Here is a 15,018-nt window from a genome sequence, read left to right as displayed (position 1 = left end):
GGACATCAGTTACTTTTCTTTGGCATCTCTACTTTGCCACTTTTTAGTATTAATTGCTCTCTAATTTTATTACTAAAAAGATGGGGAGAAATGTTGTGCTCTCTCCTGTTACACTCAAGTATTAGCCAGTTCACTGATTCTGGTGTGGGCTCTCTCCTATATAACCAGTAACTCAGGATAGACCCTGCTCAGTCACACAGCTCCTTCCTTCTCTCCTGACTTCCCCCTACCTTAAAGGCCGGGCCCAGGACTGTTGCTCTTGGCACCCCACACTCAATCATGCTACTGACCATACCTAATGCTAATTTAATCTAATGGGAAAAATTGCTATCTGATCACAAAGGTTGTCACAATTGCAGCATCATAAAAATGGTGCTCATACACTGTATCTAAGAATAGCTAACAGGAGTAATAAGCTTTTGAAAATCCCAAGAGATTTTAATTAGAGATGAGCCAATAAGCGCCAATCAACTGCTCTGGTTTAGCTTGCTCCAGCTAGTGGAAAGATACAAAATCTGAAGTGGGGGGGAGAGATGGGAAGGTTATTCTCTGTCTTGTCATTTTCTATTCTCTCCTCTAACACCTTACACAATTTCCAAACTCTATATTAGGTGTCTTACTGTCTGTTCAAGATGACTGTAGGGGGAGGAGGCAGTTCTTCATTCTTTGAACTTAAAATACAGTGTTTATTATTAACAACCTCAGTTTTTCTCTGACAGCGTCATATCCACTGCTGTCTTTCTGCATAAAGTTTAAGTTCATATTCTCTAAACCAGATTCACAGCCTCTCCAAGCTGGTGCTATTGCATACTATGTTTAAACACAACATAGAGGGTGAAGTCCTAGTCCCACTGAGGTCAGTGACAAAATTGACAGGGGGACAAGGGTCATATTGTCAAAACTTTACTCCTTTCCAGACTTTGGCTTTGTCGACAACTTAAATAAGAAGGCAATATAAAAGTCAACCTAAACTTTCTTTCTGCAGTCAGTGTTCCAAGGGTTTTACCCTCCAGGGCCTCTCAGACTTTGATCCTAGACCCTGTTAAGCATCTACATTTCCTTTTATAGCAAGGTGAGAATAACTGAATCTCCATGCAAGCGTGCCTCAGGAGTAGTTTACATTGCAATGTCTCATAGAATCAGAACAGTTGAAAATAATACTCAGTGGACGAGGCCCTCAGTCTCTGTGGAGGAATACAAAATCTTCCATGCTATTACAAACCCTGTTAATATCCTAGAAAAAAAAAAGATTTCTCTAAAAGTCTTAGTCTTTTATGATACAACAGATATATATGCTGAGTCAAACTCCTCTCTTTGTTTACTTCATTGGACTTGCATCAAGAATGCAGACCCAGAGGGGTGGAGCTGTCTGCTTACTCATTTGGAAGAAGTTTTGACCTGTTTAATGTACATAAATGATAACATTTACTCATAAGTCCACCTACAGAGTCTCATCACTTTAGAGTCTGTTTATGTTTGGATGTGTAAGTATCATATATTATCAGTCTGAAATTGTCTCAATGACGTATTTCGTTTCATTGTGGGGTGGACTTCTCAGCTACTAACAAGATGCACTATGAAAACGTCTTGCATCTAACCAAATACATGTATACAGATGACCTGGGACCTGCTGTTGCCAGTAATAACATATCATCAATAGAAGCCTAAACATAGTTTCATATACCTAAAACATTAGCGATAGTCTTCTGTATATTCAGCTTGAATTTCAACACTTTTTCTCTTGAATAATCATGCTGCAAATGCCAAGATAAGAGTTGTTGTGGAGGGAAAAGCATTGCCCTTCAAGACACCAACTTACTTGGGTGTCACTCTAGATAGAAACGTAACCTTCTGCCACCACCTGGAGAAGTTGAGGTATAAGGCAACCTCAAGGGCAGCAGACATTAAGAAACTAGCCAATAAAACATGGGGAGCCAACTTCTCTATCTTGAGAACAACTATACTAGCCATGGTTTATGTACCAGAGAAATACTGACTCTCTGGGTGGGCAAATAGCATCCGCATCCATAAGCTGGACAGTGCCTTGAATGCTGCACTATGAACAATAAGTGGCTGTCTGGTATACAGAACAGGAAAACATGTTCATTGTGGCAAGAATCTCCCCAATAACATCAAGAGATCTGGAATAATGCTTGACTTGACAATCAAAGCCCAACAGGAAGACCATCCACTACATGACATGATAGAAAAATATCCAATGCAGAAACATCTAAGAAGCAGAAACTCCCTACCAGTATCTGCCAGAAACATCATAGAGGAAGCAGGAGACACTACACTGTCATCATGGCCCTAGAGAAGGTGGGAAGAAAAATGGAGTAACAACCACAGTCCACTACACAATTATATACAACTATCACCTTCACACCTTTCTGGTCATAAACTCCCATGTAAGGCATGGGTAAACCTGAGTAGACTGTGATTAGACTATGGAGCCCTTAATAAAATCAAACATAAAATAGGCCTTACAAACTCACCATCATGCCCCTGTGGCAAAGAAGATCAGACAGCCCAGCATATGCTAACTGACTGTCCTCTATATGGTCCACTGGAGGGAGAGAACAGTCTGAAGATTGTAGTAGTATTGATGGGTCTACTTTTAAATTGTTGGAGGAATCAACTTTCTGAAGTCATACTCAAGAAGACGATCATTGTAACACGGAACCCTGGCCCTGTTACCAGAAGGCAGGTTGAGGGTTCAGAGGGGAAGGAAAGACCCCTGATGAAAGAGAAGAGAGGGGAGTGTGTAACAGGGAACCCTATCCCTGTTACCAGAAGACAGGTCGGCCTTTTTAAGATCAGGACTTTCTGGGCACAGTGTGCTGTTAAGGTTGGGGTTAAAAGTTGAGCCAGGCCAGCTGGTCAGGTGACTGGAAGGGGGCAGGCTAGGACTATAAAAAACATGGGCTGGGTAGCATTTGGGGGCCTGGCAGCCAAGGGAGGAGTGTGTGTGATAACTCCACAGAGATGCTGGCTGAGTGGTCCAAAGGCTGAAGGAACTACTGAGGAACCTGGAGAAGCAGCTGCAACCCCAGAGGAAAGACGATAGCCAATGGTGGGGAGCAGAAGCACTAACCCTGAGTAAATGTAAGCATGCTGCCTTCTTTGATCATATTTTTTTGGTGGCAGTTATAGCCCATGGACAGACTGTTTATGGGGTTTTTTTGAATAACGCCAGTGGTTTGGGCAAGGCTAGTGGGGCAGGAGGAGGCCTCATTAGGACCTCACTACATTGTGGGGGCCTAGCACCTGTGTGGGTGTAGGATCTGGGGTGTACTGATCCTAGCGCCAGAGAAAGCACAGTATTTGGGGTACATAGGCCCTGGCACCAGTGCGGACACAGGATTTTGGGGGAGTACAGACCCCGGCACCAGGCAGAACAATCCTAAAAAGGTGGTCAGGTGCCCTGGAGGTACAGTTTCATTTTTTTTTGTGGACTGGTACAGCATGGGTTTGAGTTAATTCCCCAGCCTTGAACTTGTAGCCTCCCTGGGCCAGGGAGGCTGGGATCCAGATTGGAGCAGAAAGGAGGGCCACGAGCCTCAAGACAAGAAAAAGGGCTAGAGACTCAGAGTCGAACCCTGTTTGCTGGGTTTAGACGGGGAGGCCTAGCTAGAGAAAGACAGGGTCAAGGCCCGTGGAGGCAGAAGACCCCAACATATGAAGTATAATAGGCAATCTCCCACTGACAAGAACATTAGCATAACAATTTTCTGTCAAGACATGGCTGGACACAAGAAACCTTAGAGGGGGAACAAGAAACCTTAAAGGGGACTCCAAGTGTGCCCCACATAGGACGCAGATAACAGGGAAGATGGCGCTGGGGAAGGCAACCTGTTATAATCATATATAATCTTTCTTCTTCTTATGAAAGGGTACAAGAATTCTACCCATATGACCTCAGAGACACCATGATTATGACAGTTTTCAAGAAAGAAGACAGGTCCAACTGTAGAAATTATAGAGGGATTGCATTGCTGTACAAGAAAGAACATTGTGAGAACCCTCCTGAACTGTCTTCTTCCACTTGATGAGGAGCTCCTGGAATATGGCCCATGGGTTGGATCTGGCCCGCCAGGCTTTTTCATCTGGCCCATGGTGCCCCCCTCTTCCCCCCAGTGAATTGCACCCTGCCCAGCCCTTCCACCCATGAGGATGGGAGTGAGGCACCCATGAGGGTGGAAGAGTGGTGCCCATGTGTACAACCCCCAAACATACCTTATTGGGCTTTGGTCCCACACTCTTGGGCAGAAGGGCTCTGCCCAGCCGGCAGCTTCCAGGTGGGACTCCTGCTGCAGCCAGAATCTGCTTGCCCAGGAAAGCAGTTAGGGAAGTGGTGGGACAGGTGTGGGGGAGTGGAGTTGCAGCATGGAGCCTGCGCACAGGGGCAGTGGGGGCGCAGAGCTCAGCTGGGCAGGGTGTGGGGTGTGAGGGACCCCAGACACTCCCCCCATGGTTTGCAGCCCCAGCTGCTGGCAGTAGCAGCAGTTGGGGAGGTCAGGGTGCTCATGTCCAGCACAGGCGATCGGTGGGGCACAGCTCTGGCCAGTGTTGTGCAGGGGGAGGGAGCGAAGCCTGCCTGAGGGTCTCTATCACTGGGGCTCTGCACCATGCACCACACGCCTACAGCTCCAGCACTCGCAGCAGGGGGAGCCAAACACTGGAGCCTGCTGCCTCCCCTGCTCCCTGATGTCAAGGTCCCCATGCTTCTCCTGGGGTGGAGGGAGCCCTGCACCCTGCTTCTCCATGGAGTCCAGCACGGGGGTTACCAGCTGTGAAGGCAGAGCTGTAGGCATGCAGCATAGAACCCCTGTGATAGAAGCAGCCAGTACTGTGTTGGGGGCAAGGAGTGCACCCTCACACAGCCTGCCTGGCCACTTCTATTGCAGGGACTCAGCCTGGTGTGCCTGCAGTTCCGCACTCACAGCCAGGAAGCTCTCTGCTGGACTCTGTGGGGAAGCAGGGAGTGGGGGGTCCCTCCACTCCCAGCAGAGTGTGGGGACCTGTGCAACAGGGGATGGGGAAGGCCGCAGGCTCCAGAGAGGGGATTCCCCTGCTGTGAGTGTGGGAACTGCAGGCACACTAAACAGAGCCCTGGGAATAGAGGCAGCTGGGCAGGCTGTGCTCCCTCCCTCCCTCTGTGCAGCACTAGCTGGAGCCGCACCCCACCAGGTGCCTGTATCAGGCATGAATTCCCTCACCTCCCCACCTACTGCTGGGTTGCATGCCATGGGGGGAGTGTGTGGCTGGTCCCTATACACTCCACCCTCCCTCACACCCCACACACCCACACCCTTCCCCCACAACCCCATCAACATATGCTAACACCCTAACATACCCTATGGCCCCTACAGAGCCACACCCTCTTACAATCCCCCCACACACTCCCACACCCCACCATACACAAACACAATAAAAAGGACTGACAATTTATTTTGAGTTATTATGCAATCCCTTCTATATACAGTACACAATCACAAGTCATGGCAAATATTTTTTTATAATAAAATTAAAACATATTATAGTAGGTATTTGACTTCTAGTGTATGATTTGGTTTCTTTCTGGTTCTAAAATTGCAACCACCCCTTCCAAAAGGAGCTTTTGTGGGGGGGAGAGACTTTCGGTAGCAAAGGCCAGGAGTTAGGGGGAAGGACTTCTGGAGCCAATGTGGCAACAAGGGGGTGGGGCACCTGTCAAAGGGCGGGGCTATCTATATGGCTCCTGACAGCTTGCCAAAACTTAAGTTGCCATCCACCCGAAATAATTGTGCACATCTGGTTTAGGGCAACAAGAGGCACAACCAACATGACTTTTAACTTCTTACCAGCTGTAGGAAAAATTCCAGGAACAACATAAACCTTTCTATATGGCCTTCTTTGACCTTACACATGCCTTCAGTGTTGTCAACTGAGAAGTGCTGTGGATGATCCTTCTGAGGTATGGAAGCTCATCGAGATTCATCACCATTCTTTGCCTGCTCTGTGATGGTATGCAAGTGGTAGTTCTCAGTAACGGATCTATCACAAATCCCTTTGAGGCTAAAGCTGGCTGCATCATCACTCCAGTACTTTTCTTGATATTCCTTACCATAATGCTACATCTGACAAACAAACTTCCAGTCAGAGTGGAGCTGAACTATTGAGTGGATGGTAAACCATTTAATCTCAGCCAACTCTGAGCCAAAACCAAGATTATGCTGACCTCAATCATTACATTTCAGTATGCTGATACTGTTGCGTTTGCTCACTTTGAAACAGATTTTCAGGCAATCACAAATGTATTTACTGAGGCATACAATAAAACAGGACTGACGTTTAACATTCAGAAGACTATGGTCCTCCATCAACAAGCTCTTAATGAGCAATTCCCAGCTCTGGTAATTCAGATTTATGATAAGACTCTGGAGAACGTTGAATATTTCCTATACTTCAGAAACCGTCTCTCAAAGAAGGCTGACTTTGATGAAGAAATCCAACATTGCCTCAAATGTACAAATCCACCCTTTGGATGCCTGCAGAAATGGGTGTTTGAAGATTGCAATAACAGATTTGAAGCCAAGCTCATTGTTTATCAAGCAGTTGTGATCCCTACCTTAGTATATGGAGCTGAGATGTGGGCAACGTACAGTAGAAACTTCAAGTCAATGGAGAAGTACCATAAACACTTCCTGCAGAAGTTCCTTTGAATCTAGTGGGAAGACAGATGCACCAATGTAAGCATCCTCTCTCAAGAAAACATGAGCATCGAGGTGATGATCATCTGACATCAACTTTGCTCGGCCAGTCATATCATCTGGATGTTTGGCTTCAGACTCCTGAAGCAAGTTTTATTCTCCCAACTCAGTCAAGGCATACATTCAAGAGAAGGACAGAGAAAGCACTTCAAGGACATCCTCAAGGCCAACTTGAAATAAAAATGTAACGGAGACTATCACTGCCCCAAATAGAGGAAGAGTCTGCTGCAGGGATCTCGGTATTTTGAAATCTCATGACAACAACAGGAGATGGAAAAGCTGGAGAAACATAAATAGTGTGTCGTGGACTGAACCAAGAATCCAGAGCTACCCACCCCACCACCTATGCCCAAATTGCAGTAGAAACTTTCAATCCCAGATTGGCCTTGTCAGCCATTTTTGGGCCTACAGAAAAGGCAGTCCTGGTAGACAATCATCCTCAACTGTGAGGGATTGCTGCTGCTCATTCTTCTTCTGAAAGGGTATAGGAATTGTGGAGAAATTGAGCATAGGAATTATGCTCTGAGTTTACAAATACTGGACTTTGATTGGGTAATTAAGCTGCTTGCATAGTTCTGGGCTGAAGCATACCAGCAGAGAAGATACATCAACAGATAGTGTTGGTCCTAAGCAGCCACTGAGATGAGCTTCACCTGTGAACTGGGTTCAAGAAGGTGGTGATGGAGGTAAGTTGGACGCTTATTTATTGGGACTGGAATGTTAACCAAACTATCGATATAATGATTTGGGATGAACTTTTTAATATGGAAATCTGTATGCTGAGTGTTCATGTCTCATTTTCACTGTTTTTCTTCTATGTGATAAAAAGGGTTGGTATTCCACTTAAATGCTTGAGTGTTTATGGCCGGGAAGGGGGCAGGCTGTCAGTTGAAAGCTCTTGGGATTTACATGGGTCTAGTATACAGCCCAGATGGGTTGCACACAGGATGATGTAAAGCCAGAGGTGTGGGAAAGCAGGGCCGAGTACAGCTTTCCTGACCCTGGGACCTGGCTTCCTGGCTTTAAATCCCTACATGTGCCCACCAGTTGGGTGGTGCAGACAGCATTGAAAGCCCACAGGGCTGTGAACCAAGGGAGAGAGAGATTCCCTGAGCCTGGTTTCCAGCATAGTGGATACCCCGTGCCATTGCTCAGCTGGGTGGTGGGGCAGTGGGGGGCATTTAAAATCTAGGGGACCAGGAGGCAGGGTGGAGATAGCTTCCTTAGCCCCAGTTTCAGTGTGCTTCACAATACCTACCCCCCCAATAAGGGCTGTAAGGGGGAAGCCAGCAAGAGATGGGAACTGGACTGGAGGACAGCCTCCCCAAGTCCAATTCCTGGCCCCTGGGGCTTTGAAGTTCTTGCCCCCACTGCACATCTATGCACCTGGGTGGGAAGGGGAAGTCAGCAGGTGCCAGCTTTGAATTGCAGGGTTAGGGGAACAGCTTTCTCCTGTGAAGTACTTTAAGAGCTAGGACCTGCAACTCCTAGGAATGGAGTAGAGGAAACAGTTGAGCAAAGTCCCTTGCCTCTTCCCCAAAGGGATGGCTCCTCTCCCCTCCCAGACCAGTCTTGGAAGGAAGCATACAAGTCTTCATTCTTGTGAGAGAAACTCTTTTGCAAAGCAGACCTTGCAGGATGACACATGGAAGTTTGGCCAGATGGGGCATCTTTCCCTCCAGGACAGATTGAACAATTGGCTGTATGCTTGTCATTTCTACTGGGAGAATGGTAATTCTCCCAGTAGAAATGTAACACTTGTACATGGCCACAGGTTGAATTTCAGCATCCTGAAAAAAACACAAAATCAAAGAAGAGGCTAGTATGCAGCAAACAGTATATATCCTTGGCACAGCATTGTGTCATGTAAAACAAAAGCTGCTCTCTGAAGCAGGTGGAATGGGGAACAGAAATATATAAAATTAAGGCAGTAATAGTGGTTTCATAGATTCATAGTTGGTAGGGTTGGAAGGGACCTGAGCAGATCATCAACTCCAGCCCGATAACTGGGGTCAAATGACCCTGGCTTGGTAATTATCTAGCCTCCTTTTGAAGACCCCCAGGGTAGGAGCAAGCACCACTTCCTTTGGAAGTTGGTTCCATATCCTAGCCAACCTGACTGTGAAGTAGTGCCTCCTGATATCTAGCCTGAATCTACTCTCAGCCAACTTATGGCCATTATTCCTCATTACTCCCAGTAGTGCTCAGGGGAACAGGGACTTTCTCATAGCCTGCTGGTCCCCCTTGGCCAGTTTGTAGATGGCCAACAGATCCCCTCTCAGCCTTCTCTTGTGGAGGCTGAACAGGTTCAGGTCCCATAGCCTCCACTTACAGGGCCTGCCTTGCTACCCCCTGATCATGTTAGTGGCTTTCCTCTCGATCCTCTCGATGTTGTCCACATCCCTCCTGAAGTGCGGCACCCAGAACTGGACTCAGCACTCCAACTGCGGACTGACCAGTGTTGCATAGAGGGGGAGGTTCACTTCCTTGGACCTGCTCGTGATGCATCTGTGGATGCATGACAAGGTGCAGTTAGCTTTCCTGATATTTGGAATCAATAATTACACCAAGATAGATATCTAACATCTAGATATCTAACATTTAGGCTAGATATCAGGAAGCACTACTTCACGGTCAGGGCGGCTAGGATCTGGAACCAACTTCCAAGAGGGGTGGTCCTGGCTCTACCCTGGGGGGTTTTAAGAGGAGGTTGGATGAACATCTTGCTGGAGTTGTTTGACCCCAGTATTGTTTCCTGCCATGGCGGTGGATTGGACTAGATGATCTACTCAGGTCCCTTACAACCCGAGAAACTATGAAACTATGAAGATCCTTTTCTGCCTCTGCACTGATGAGAAGGGAGTTCCCCAGCCTGTAGGTATGCTGCTGGTTCTTCCTCCCTAGGTATAGTACCTTGCACTTGTCAATATTGAATCTCATCCTGTTCTCATCTGCCCACCCCTGTAACCTGTCTAGATCTAGTTGCAGCCTGTCCCTCTCCTCCAGTGTGCCTACTTCTCCCCACATCTTAGTGTCATCCATGAATTTGAACAAGGCGCTTTTCACCCCCTCGTCCAAGTCGCTGATGAAGATGTTGAACAGTGCAGACCCTGCTGCCCACATCCATCCAGGTCGAAATGCCCTCCAGCCAATTTGTGATCTATCTGACTATGTAGGCATCGATGACACAGTCGCCTAATTTCTTAATGAGAATAGGGTGAGAAACAGTGTTGAAGGCCTTCCTAAAGTCCAGAAACACTACCACCACCATGACACCTGTGTCCAAGGATTTTGTGACCTGGTCATAGAAGACCACCAGGTTGGTCTGACAGGACCTGCCTTGAATGAATCCATGTTCATTGCTCCTAAGCATGATCCCCCCTGCTGGTGCCTTGCAGATGTGATCCCGGATAATTTTCTCAAAGAGCTTCCCCAGGACCAAGGTAAGACTAACAGGCCTGTAATTTCTTGGGTCCTCCTTCCTCTCTTTTTTGAAAATGGGGACCGCATTGGCCCTTTTTCAGTCCTCTGGCAACTCGCCAGAACACCACGAGTGCTCGTAAAGCTATGCCAGGGGTCCTGCAATGACCTCTGCTAATTCCCTCAGTGCTTTTAGGTGGAGATCATCAAGACCTGCTGATTTGAACACATCCAGTCCCACCAGAAGTTCCTTGACCCTGGGCCTGGCAGCGCCTCCCCTCCATCAGGGTTCCCAGTGTGGGGGATGCCCTGGTCCCTGCTCAAAAAGATGGAGGCAAAGAAATTGTTAAAGATGTTAGCTATGTCATCTGGTATGACCACTAGATTTCCTAGCATATCCTGCAGCAACCCTACGTTACCCAGCACCTTCTTTTTACCCCCTGTGCACTATACTTCATGATGCTGGTGCAATATCATCTGTAAATTTGTGGCATATTGTTGCCATAGTTTAGTAATATGACTTGTTTAGGCTAAGAAACAGGGCATATGGACATAGGTTCTACCTGCCAGTAAATAACTTTTGGGCAAATAATTTAAGAAATGACTTCCATCCTGGCCTTCAATGAGTAGCTCTTGGTAATGAAAATTGTTTTTTAGGTGCAAAAACAAAACAAAATGGAACAACCCTTCCCCCACAAACTGGGGCTAAATTATACCACCAATTTTTTGTTCCCCCCAAAAATGGGTAAAAAAGGGATTTGCTTTTGAAAAAATCTGTTCATTCCTCTTTCAGTCTCTTCATATCCTAATCTGTAAAATGGACTTATAATTATGTATAATTATATGTACTTACTATTATGTAGTCTAATATATAGTATATAAGCAATGCTTTACTATCAGATAAGGCTTTGAAAATCTACGTGGGAATCTCAGATGAAAAGTGTTGCTTTTATGCAAAGTATTTTATGATTATTTTTTACATAGCTATATATAAAAATTGATGTAAGGGTTAGATAATGAGACAGAAGGCAGATCACCAGCTGCTGTAAATCAGCAGAGCTCCTTTGAAATCAGCGGGACTTAAACACATACTTAAAAGTAAGCGTGTGCTTAAGCTCTTTGCTGAATCAAGGCCTTTGGGTGAAATTAACCCCTCTGCATTAAGCCAGTATAAGGCCTTCGCACCACTTCTGTCTCACGTAAGCCCCATTATGAGGATTTAAGGGGGACTTAATATAAGCAGTATGTAGGTCTCATGCTGGCTCAAAGCACAGGGGTGAATTTAGCATGCAGTGATTATGCAAATCTAGTATTCACACCAATCAGTAATGGGAACCACATTTCTAGGAACAAACCATGCAGTTACACATCTTTAACTCCCCAGCATCTCTGTTCTGTTAGTGGCTAAAAAATCTCATGCTATTGAGACACTGACTCAGGCAGAGTCATCTTCCATGGTTCAGGCCAACTCCTTTAACCTCACTGGGGATCTGTATGGGTGCAGGTATCTGCCCTTTTTGCAGTTTGCAAAAAGAAGGTCTTATGAATATTATAGTAAGATATGTACCGTGGAGAGACATTAAAAATACTAACACCTGCCAACATAGTGTTGGTGTAATGATGGAAATGTTCATATGCTACTCAGCATTGTATTTAAAAATATTTATTGCCAATAAAGGCAATAGTAATTCAAATAATTACTATTTGTTTATTATATTGAGTCGAATATAGTATTAATGCATTTGCCTATTAATTCAAAACCTGTGCAGTACTGTGCACTACTTGAGTCCCAGAAACCAAGCGATGCAGGATGAGCTGTTGCCTGGCCATCCTTTTTCTGTGTAAATGTAATTTATTAACACCTGTTCAATGCAGCAGTAACTGCAAATTACTTCAACAGTACTGACCTATAGAAACTCCTGTTTCTATGAAGCACTGGCAGTAAGATTAGAAAGTTAAGTTGCAAAGAGGAAAAAATTGTAACATGACAGAAGTAAAAAAGGCCAGAAAATTAACAAGCTGAATGAATGCAGAGCAGCTACCTTTCTCCTTCTAAAAAATGTTGTTAGATCTTTGGTGGATGGATCCTCACTGTTAAACATTTGAAAGGGAGTTTCCTTTTCCTCATGTTATTTATACCTATTTATTCATTCTGTATTTATTAATGCTTCTCTAATGTCCCCGTCTGCTGTAGTATCTAGGCATCCTTATTACACAGTGGGTGCATCTACACATTCATTAATGTGCCTTTGCTACTGCGCATTAAGTTTAGTACCTCTAATATGAGGTACTAGGTAAAGGCGCAGTAGCTGTGTTTATGTGCACTAGCAAAGGCAAACTTTTTTTTGTGATACTCAGTGTGCAGTAGATTAATTCTCCTGAGCATTAGCACATTAGCATGGTTTTTACCATAACATGCTAATGCGGATTAGAGCAGTCCCTTGTGCATTAAGGCCTCTCATGTAGACATGCCCAGTGAGTGCATCTACATATGTGTTTTACTGTGGAGTAGACTAATTAGCTCTGCGGTAAAGCATCACTATCTACACGTGCACCGGTATTAGGGCACTGGTACTGTTGGGGACAGGGCTATTTTATGGCGGGGTCATTTCCTGTGATGAAATGCATGTGTAGATGGTGACCGTAGACATAAATTGTGCCCAGTCATCCCAGCCAGCTGGGAGCCTGCTCCACCCTGGGTCAAATTGTTGTTGTCCCAGGTACACATATAGATGCTCTGGCTCAAACAGTTCTACGGTTTATTGCTTTGCCTTAATTTCACATATAGATGCAATTTCACCAGTATGAGATTGTGCCTTAATTTTTCAGGGCACTTATGGCAATAAAGTTCAAAGAGTCTTCACCTTTTGTTCGCTTCCTGAAAAGGAACAGGAATTGTAGAGTGTAAAAACCTGCAGCTCTTCTGCAGGTTGTAACAAGAGTTGTAGGGGGGATGATTTGGAGTATGACACTAGGAATATTCATGTGCTTGGGGAATTATGCAATGGCTCTGAGCAGACAAAGTACTTCATGACTGCAAGCAGCAGCAGTGAATACAGTGCATGTTATGCATGAGATCCAAGCTGGCACAGTCCAAATGGAGTCTCTTTATTACTATGCATGAAATAGGTAGGAAAGCAACCAAGGCTTTGAGCAATTTTACTTCTACTTTCAGAGCTCTGTTCATGAAACATAAGAGTACTTCCTGGGAGTAGTGGCCTAGGGGATCCTACTTAAAAAAAAAAAAAAAAAAAAAAAAAAAAAAAGTGGCCCAGGAAGGGGGAGAGCAGGATACACACTTCTAAAATGTGTATTGCGTAAACACTTTTTTTCATGTGTTCCCTAAGAGATGCAGCTGCCTGTGAACTCCAGCGTGGGCAATGCAAATCACTCAGTCTGTCCTTAATTAATTGAAATAATTGTGTCATGTAATTGTTATTTGCACTTCCTCCATTTAAAGCCCATCTGAACCCCTTGCTAAAGCCCTGGATTGAAAACCTTGCCATGATGGTAAATTAGTCTAATTTACCTTTGGATTTTCAGTAGCTAGAAATGTGAAGGACTCGTAAGTTACAGAAGGCAATTTTGGCTGGCCGCTTCTACTTTACAAACCTTGGAAGCTCTGACTATACCTGCTTTGAGCCTAAATTATATTTGTCCAACATGGCAGATACCTTCCTGGTTACTTTGTTTTTAAATCCATGGAACCCCTTGCAGTCACTAATGTAAGTTCTGTACATGATGCCAGAGCTAAACAGCCATGAAGAAATGGTTCATTTGGGTCCAGGAAGTGAACCAAATCCTAATATGTTATTTATTGTAATCTCTTCCATCTTCTTTGTAGAATTACAGGGTGCATGAGTCATCATTACTAACATCAATCTGGGTATATGTCTTATATCTTGAAGCACTGAAGGGATGGACAGTTTAAAAAATAGTGCAGTTTTTATTCATGGGTCATTTGTGATGGACAAGAAGCACTATGCAATATATCTCAAAAAGAATAACGGATGGTGTTTTGGCATCTAGAGACATAATATCTGCTACCTGCAGTGAAAGCCACATGCCTTTTGAGAATGCTAAAGTTGTTTGGCAGGTTAATCTATCTTTGCATGCGCATCAGAAAATGACAAAGCATGAGAGAGGTATTGTAACAAAAGCTATTTTCATCCTTCCTAGGTAACCAATAGAAACATAGCTACTTCACAGCTCATCAGCCCTATCATTTCGAAGTGCATTTTTGTGGTGTACATAAAGTTCAAACTTTCTAATGGCTACCAAGAGTAATCTTTTAAAAAACATTTTTTTTAAATGGACAAAAGTGCCAGGAAATCAGATTGTATGTTTGCTACTCACTATTTACTTGCATCTTGGTATTGTACCTGATGGGAGGCAAAATTGATCAAGAAAGCTAATAATTTCCCGCTATCTTTGGTTAGAAGTAGAGGAAAAGTTCATCTGGTTCAGTCTACATTATCTGTAGCTTAATCGGTGGCCATGTGGATTTGTGTTCTCCTCAGAGCATCAGCTACATGGGAAAAATGGGAGTCATTCAAGATTTGTGAATCAATGTTCAGTATTGACAGATTCTTTCACATGGGCTTGAATAAAGTGTGGCTAATAATGGTGGATGCTATCTCAGTAGAACAGAGTGACTGTACGAAAACAAAATAAGAGCATAGGCAGTAACGTGTAACTTTGTCCAATTGTTGTTCTATTTTTATTAAAGAATGAGAGTAAACTATGGGGTATTTTTAAACTCTGCTGAACTGCACAGAAGAATTCTTCCTTTTGGTTCTCAGCAGGATAGTTTGCTGTTTCTGATGCCATGTTTTATCTGTTGGCA

Source organism: Crocodylus siamensis, chromosome 3, assembly GCF_052110815.1.
Source record: "Crocodylus siamensis isolate JL-2025a chromosome 3, ASM5211081v1, whole genome shotgun sequence".
NCBI classification, from domain to species: domain Eukaryota; kingdom Metazoa; phylum Chordata; order Crocodylia; family Crocodylidae; genus Crocodylus; species Crocodylus siamensis.
This window is presented reverse-complemented; position numbering follows the sequence as displayed.